The 7,772-nt window shown below is 52.6% G+C and overlaps 1 long non-coding RNA gene across 1 annotated transcript; it reads right to left on the bottom strand.

The window, feature by feature from the left end:
• Positions 1-605: 605 nt before the first annotated feature.
• LOC144378496 (uncharacterized) lies at positions 606-6,014 on the bottom strand. The gene is made up of 2 exons (XR_013440219.1): positions 5,436-6,014; positions 606-1,695 (listed from the first exon to the last, which is right to left on the bottom strand). It is a non-coding gene; the product is annotated as an uncharacterized LOC144378496 (long non-coding RNA).
• Between the last annotated feature and the right edge of the window lie 1,758 nt (positions 6,015-7,772).

The following is a 7,772-nucleotide window of genomic DNA, read 5'->3' as shown; positions in this document are numbered from 1 at the left end:
CAGCAGAGAACAATTCATTTGATACCACATCTGTCAACAGGCCTGGGAAGGGTTTCCCTTCTGGGCTCCACCCTGACAGCCCTGCTGGCTCTTCCTCCTGCTTCTATGGAGAGTCTGGACTGAGCCCCTTGAAGGATGGGGTCCGGGGTCCACAGTGCTCCCCGCCCACACTGGGGGGTCCAGGGACTGAGCTGCCCGCCTTCCCTCCTGTTATCAAAACGTCCTGTCCCAGCGCCTGGGCCGAGAGAAGCACACCCTGCAATTAGTAATTCTTTTTTATTGGTTGATGTGGGCCTCCGGCCAAGAGGAGCTGAGATTGAATCAATATTCCTTTTATTATGTCATCACAGGCAAATGAATTATGAAAACAAAAGCTCAATATGAAGCTGCCAATGCTAATTACTGGGTAGGATGTGTACGCACAATAAACAAAGGGTGCTCTGTCCTGCGGAAGTGCAGGGGACAGCCCCTCACCGGGTCGGGGCTGCCAGGCCCACCTTCCTCTCCCCGCCAGCCCTGGGCTCCAGAGGGAGTTCGAAAGGACCTGGCCCAGCCCCCATGGGTCCAGTGATGGAGAAACCATTATCTAAATAGATGCAACCCCAACCAATTCAGGAAACATTTATTGAGCACCTACAGGGTACAGGCACGTGGCTTTTCACACATGCTACTATCTGGAGACAACACTTGGAGGTCATTGGTGCAGAGGGCTTCTGAGGCCTCAGTTTCCTCGTCTGTGCAATGAAGACAGTAATTCGCGTGTCGTGCAGCCCAGGAGGATTGACTGAGGAAGCAAATGACCAGCGATGGGCACAGGCAGGCACTGGACAGACGTGACTACTCTTCTGTGCCTCTTCCTCCTTTCCTCTGACCACCGCCACCCTCGTCTTCCAGGGAGTATGGGGGTGCCCACCATGTGGTCCCCTCATGCTGCTGCTGATTGGGTAAATGAGTGAGTGGAGCAGAGAAGGAAGGAGAGTGCGGTGGGCAGTGCGGTGGTTAATAAGGAGATTTCACATGAGCACCCAGGACCTCAGACTAAGCCCAATGGGGTCAAAGGAATTGTCACGGAAAGTGGAAGGCCGGACCACAGTGGAGCCATGCCCAGTGCCCACTCCCTGCTTCCGTCTGGAGAACCGAGCAGGAAGGATCAGGCCTCCCTTGAGCGGACCCATATGGCCACATCTGCAGGGTGGCCAGGGACGTGGGTCTCCACAGGTCTCTGGCACTGACTCCCGGGCCTGGCTCTGCGGTGCCCCAGCAGGAGCTCAGGGCCGCTTTGCTGAACGGCTCTTTTACACTGGGCACCAGCATCCCTCTAGCGCCTCTCGAAGGAAGAACTGAGTGTCTGAGGGGGACACAGCCACCAGGGGCCCACAGCAGCTCAGGGCTTCTGACCTGGGTCCAGAGTCTGTCCCTCCTTTCCTTGGCTTCTGGAAGAAGCGGAAGCTGGTCCTGCCCTTCCTGGTCATGGGGCAGCTCCAGGCTGCCCAGGGGCTTTTCAGAGACTGTCCCCACAATCAGGTTTACCAAGTCTTTGTTGTTAGTTATCTGGAGGCAAATGTCCTTGACTTCCTATCCACGTCCAGGCCTCTGTGGCTGTCAGCCACGGGATTAGGTGGAAAGCATTCCCATGATCAAGGGCTGCTGGTGGTGGTGGGGTCAGAGCCTGGGCGAACCAGTCTTCCAGGGAGCCTGGAGAAAAGAGAGCAAGAGAGAGGGAGATGTCCCTGAGTTCTGGGGCCTGTGATCTACGCACCTGGGGCTCAGCAGGTCCTGAGCTGGGTTGGAAGGCCCGGTGGTCGTCATCTGCAAGTTCTGATCACTACGTCTTTTCACCAGTGTTTTGCAGGCGCAGTCTGATGGGGAGGGAGCTTGTGCTGGAGAGGTGGAGCCCAGCTTCTTCCGGGTCCCAATACCCATTGCCTCCTGTCTCCCCAGGAGGGCTCTGTGCTGCATACTTCTGTGTCCCACCTTGTGACGCTGCTGCCCTCAGCCCCTGGCCGGCGCCTGGGCACAGAAGCACGGAGGGTGGAGGTTGGCTGCAGGTTGGGAGGCACGACCCCAGTCGCTGGCATCTGTGAAGGTCTGTACTCACCCTGTGCCCATAAAAAGCAAAGGAAAACTACCATGACACAGACGGGGTCGGGGTGGAGGACGAGGGAGAAAGGGAAATATTCCCCCCCCCCTTTTTATACAAAGGCCCTACATTTTGATTTTCCACTGGGCCGTGCAGCTATAGAGTCACTTGATGGGACTTCAGCAGGGAGGGAGGATGTGGCTGCCCTGAGACACCATGGCTGAGGAGGGAGGTCTAGGTCCCAGCCGGAGCAGCTCACTAGTCACCAGCATGGGCTTCAGAAGGAGCTCTTCTCCCACCTGCTGTGTGGCCTTGGAAAAGTGACTCCACTTCTCTGGTTGTTTTCTTATCTGTGCAATAAAAACGAATGACGAGGTCCTCAGAAGGATTTCATGAGGACATGGAAGTGAGAGCTCTTGGCTTAGAGTCAGTGCTCGGCACATGAGGTGTTATGGTTTGGTCATTGTCACTGTCCTCGTTGTGGTTGTCATTGACCTCTGAGTTCTGGTCCTGTCAGTTCTGTGATCTTAGACAAATGACCACAACTGCAAGCACCCTCCTCCATGCCATTTGTGCTCCAGGACCTGGGGAGTTAGAGCCTCGCACACAGTCAAGTCACCTTCTGCCAGCTGCCAAGACTCCACGTGCTGGGAGGACCGGCATCCGCATGCAGCCCGCACGGGAGCCATGACGGCTCCCATGTGGGCAAGGCTTTCTGAAATGGATGGAGGACTAAACCCACAAGCGCAGACTCGGGAGGAGGCACAGGAGGAAAGCACGGTGACCCTAGATGTGGCACTGATTCCCTGGCTGTGGCACCAGACCTTCCAGAAACTCAGGACTGTGAGAGGCACAGAGAATGAGATAAAGAAAAGAGAACTGGCTCTGAAATCATGAGAGAGAGAGAGAGAGAGAGAGAGAGAGAAGACCCCTACAGAACAGAGGAAATGCTTACACATCATGTCTGAAGAAGAATTAGTATCTATAATATATAAAGAACTCCTGCAATTCAACAACAACCAACAGACCACTTGGTACAAAGTAGGAAAAGGACTCGACTATGCTTTTCCCCCCAAAAGGCAGATACCAGACCAACAAGGACCTGGGAAGCTGCTCGGCCTCCCTGAGCATTAGAAAATTGCAGACCAAAACCACAGTGAGATACCCCTTCCTATCCACCAGGATGGCTATAGTTTTAGAAAGTGCTTAAACCCTCCAAAATAGGAAATGGCCAGTGTTGGTGAGGATGTGGAGAAAGGGAAACATTTGTGGATTGCTGGTGGGGTGTAAACTGGGACAGCGATTAAAGAGTGGCTGGGCAGCTTCTCAAATGATTGTTAAACCAGTAGTTCCACTCCTAGATATATGCCTGCAAGAACTGAAAACACGGACATGAACAGATGTTTGAATAAAGATGTTCAAAGAGTATCGTTCACGACAGCAGGTGCCGTGAAGAAGAGAGATAACTAAATGTGGCACATGCATACAGTGGAATATTATTCAGCCTTCAAAAGGGAATAAGATTCTTACACACACTACAACATGGATGGACATTCAAGTTATTATACCAAGTAAAATAAGCCAGACACAGAAGTCTCCATGAGAAGGGCCTACAATAGCCAACTTTATAGAGACAGAAAGTAGACTAGGGATTATCAGGGGCCAGGGGAAGTGTGAATGAGAAATTATTGTGTAACGAAATACAGCAGCATTTCTAAGAGGGGCTTCCCTGCACGCTCGTGCTCCTGATTTAGTCCTCAATCCAAAGATGAACCAAGACCACAATATCCTGACTAGGAAAAGCCTCTGAAAAGCCCTTCAGTTTAAAAAGCATTTTGTGGCTAAATCCAAGATTTTCAAAATCTCTTTGAACTGTAGGTGTCTTCCCTCGGAACATCCACACACTTCGTTTAGGGAAATGCTTGTCTAAAGGCACCTCCAGGGGGACACCCAGGAGGCCTGTGGGAAAGACACACAGCCACACCCTGGGAACAGACCCACCCCTCTCCACGATGTCCTGTCCTTCATCCCTGCTTTAGTCTAAGTGAGCTGAGTTCCTCCTAAGCAGCTCATGGATTCTGGTATTCATGTGCTCACGCAGCCAGCAAATGTCCATCTGTCCCTGCTCTGCACAGGTGTGAGGGCAGAGGAGCCCCCAGAACCGTCCCTCTCCAAGGACAGAGGGCCAGTGTTGGCTTCTGGCACATCTGGAGACCTGAACACTGCTATCAGCCAGAAGGAGGGGCATCTGGAGAACTTTCCAGAGGTTCCCCCACCCTGCCAAGATTCCAGGAAGCAGAGGCCAGAGGAGGGCTCACCGGCTTTCATTTCAGTTCATTTTTCCATTCTGTGTCTTCATTTACCCAGGACTCCCAGGAGCTGGAGGCTCTGCGTGGGTTTTCTAAGGATTTGGAGCAAAGATTTCCAACGGGCCGCTGTCAGCCAGCTTGCTGAACTCACACAGCATCTTTATGAAACGAGCTGCCCATGGCAGTCGGAAGGGCTCGTGTCTAAATCTGGATTTCCTTCTTATCTGGGGACGCGCTGATGGTCTGCTGCCTCTGAGCGCACATCCAGGAGCCCCGCTCCTCCGGGTTGGCGGGTCCCTTCCCTCTCACATGGACCGCCTCCTCGCAGTCTCATGAGCTCCATCCACTGGGTTTTCTATCTGAACCTATGTGCATCTGGTTTATCATCCCTAGGAAGGATACCGCACCTTCCCAGACTGTTCCACAAACATCAAAACCACAAAACATATGTGTGTGTTTTAGTTTTTGCCTTCGGATTACAAAAGGTAATAAAGATAATAGAAGGTCACCGTGTCCCCAGCTCTGGGACTTCTGGCCATCGCTGTCAGTGGTCTGTCTACAGTCATCCCCCTCACAGCCACAGGTGACCAGCTCCAAGACCCCGCGGATACCTAAGTCTACAGGTGCCCAATCCCCTCAGGTAAAATGGCAGAGTGTTTGCATAGAATTGACGTACATCCTCCTGAGCACTTTAAATCTCTCCAGATTGCTTATCAATGACTAATAAATGCTAGGTGAATAGTTGTTATGCTGTACTGTTTATAGAGAATAATCACAGAAAAAAGGTCCGTAGATATTCAACACAGATGCAATTCAAGGATACTTTCTACCCACTGGGGTTGAACCCTGAAGGTGACGGGCTGGGGATGACTGCGCATGCTCATGAGGAACCCGCCGACCTCCGCTCCATCCCCTTCTCTGGGACTGCACGTCCAGGGCCAGTAGTTCTATCAATATTGGTTCTGACTTCTTCTCCTCTCTGCTTATAGTACAGCCAGTTATTTTAAAGCAACTAGTTAGTTTACCAAATGATTTTAGATACTTACCATAAATTTTCTGTGTGGGGCACGTATCTCTTGCTTCCCATCCAAAGAACAGTCCCAACGGGCCCTGGATATTTCTCAAAGTAGCTGCTGTCTCGCTGCACTTGCCCTTCACTTTCCACCTTCGGGGCTTGCAGATCCTCCCTCCTGGGCAACACCATGGAAGCCACTTCTCAGTGACTGGCAGGATCTGCAGGGAGGGAGGGCAGAGAAGAGGGAGAAGGGCCAGCCGGTTGGTCACCTTCTGTGGGCTAGGCTGGAATCCGTGTGCTTCTGGCCCCTCCTGAGCCTCAGTTGTCTCCATTTGGTCCCGGTCTGTGCCATGTCTTGTGAGTCTCTGAGAATCTTACCCAGCTGCATTGTGACTTGCCAGTGTTACACAGCAGTGGAACAGGTCCTGAGAATCTGCTCTTCTAACCCCTTTGGGCAGTGCACCTCCTTTACGCAGATGCTTTTCAGACACCAGTTACTCAAACACCCCTTTCATAATCAAGGTCTCATCCATAAAATCACAGTCTTAATAATTTAGAAGCATCAACTCACTATTTTTACACATAGCTTTACATTATTACTCTAGATGGAAAGCCATGATCATTTTACATTTATAGAAGGCTAATCGTACAAAAAGTACATTGAAAACCAGCTAAAAATTGTTACTTTATTCTAGCTGGAACCCATGCCAGACTTGTGCTGAAGGGGGCTTAGTGGATGTTGAGATGGACAAGTCTGGAACTTTCCTTGACACAACCAAGCAGCTGGAGGAACAGGGACAGTGTTGTTCAGCCCCTCACAAGTGCACCATGGCACTCATAGAACCATCTCTTCTGCACCCTTGTGAAGACATAGGGTGCCTGGCACCCGCAAGAACACAGCTGGGTGCATGACAGAGTGAGAGAGGGTGAGGGGACCTGTCATTGTCCTTACCCAAAGAGCCACCTGGCTGTCACCAGTGATGACATAGGTGGAACCCGCCCTCTGAGCCAAGGCCACCACTGCCCAGCAGGGCCAGGGGACTCAGACCAGTAAGAAAATTAAACTCCACCAACAAACACTTTGACAACCCAAATCGCCCCACATGAGCCAAGGCCTATCAGAAGCAAAAACAGCTCCTCCCCTGTGGAGCCACCTGGCTGGACACCTGCAGGCCCCGCTGCCCGGCTCTGGGCTGCTGGCTCTGGGCTGCTGGGGGGGCGGGGGGAGCTCCTTCCCACCCAGCCATTAGTGCTGCTGGCTCCACATCAGCCCTTTTGTTTTCAGAACTCATTTACCTCCAGGGCATCGGCATGGGAAAGGTATAAATGTTCCCCCCCACACACCCCGCCCCTCCCCACACCCCGCCCCTCCACAGCCCCTCCCTTCCCTACGCCCGCCCCCTCCCCACATCCCCCCCACATCCCCCCCACATCCCCCCAAAGTCCCCCGCCCCCGCACCCCAATACAAAGACACTGATTGCTCCTTGCTTTCTCACCAGGTGCTTTAAAAACATTTGCCTAAAGGGTAGAATGAACCTTGTTTAACACACAAATCAGCAACCTAATTGGCCACGAACATCCCACTCCATGGCTTCAAGACGTGAGTGGAGGAAAGGCCTGAGAAAGAAGGCAGAGGGCAACGTTAGGTGTGCTGCCGCAGAACCCTCTGCTGACGGCGTGCGGGTCGGGTCTCCTTGACCTCGAGCGCCCGGGCCATGGAGGCTCAAGTCTGTGCTTACAACCTGGCACAGCTGTGGAGCCCTGGAGGTGCTGCGGTTGTGGGTGGCTCCTTGGCCCAGCTCTGCTCAGTGAAGATCTGCGGGTGTCCCGAGCTCCGGGCTCCAGGGACCCAGCAGAAAGTGGTGCAGCTCCTGCACTCCTGAGCTCGGTGCCGGTGCCACGGAGTGACAGGCAAAAGTGTAGACAGGGGGAACGGGGTCGAGGCCCCCTGTGTGCCTGCAGCTGCGGACAGTACCAAACCCTGCACACACCACGCTCCCTCCTGTATGTGTGTACCTGTTTATGTATGTGCAGTTTAACAAATTAGGCCTGGAAAGAGACAATTACCATCGCTAGTAACAGAATAGAACAATACACTGTTTCCACGAGAGTTCTGGCGATGCGCTCTCCTGGGAAGATCTTACTCAATGGCGGCTCATCCTCTCTTGTCTTGGAGAACTCGCTCCCAGACCTCAGTGGTTGCCTGCGACAGCAGACGGCACTGAACCCTGTAGATGCCACCTTTCCCTTATACGGTCCATTTTGAACCTTTGCATTTTGAAGCCTTGTGATAGCAAAACTAGCAGAGTTTCTTTCCTTCTTCACAATATCACAGAGAAAAGATCCATTCTTACCATTGACCTTGGC

Source organism: Ictidomys tridecemlineatus, chromosome 1, assembly GCF_052094955.1.
Source record: "Ictidomys tridecemlineatus isolate mIctTri1 chromosome 1, mIctTri1.hap1, whole genome shotgun sequence".
In the NCBI taxonomy this organism is placed as follows: Eukaryota; Metazoa; Chordata; class Mammalia; order Rodentia; family Sciuridae; genus Ictidomys; species Ictidomys tridecemlineatus.
This window is presented reverse-complemented; position numbering and strand designations above follow the sequence as displayed.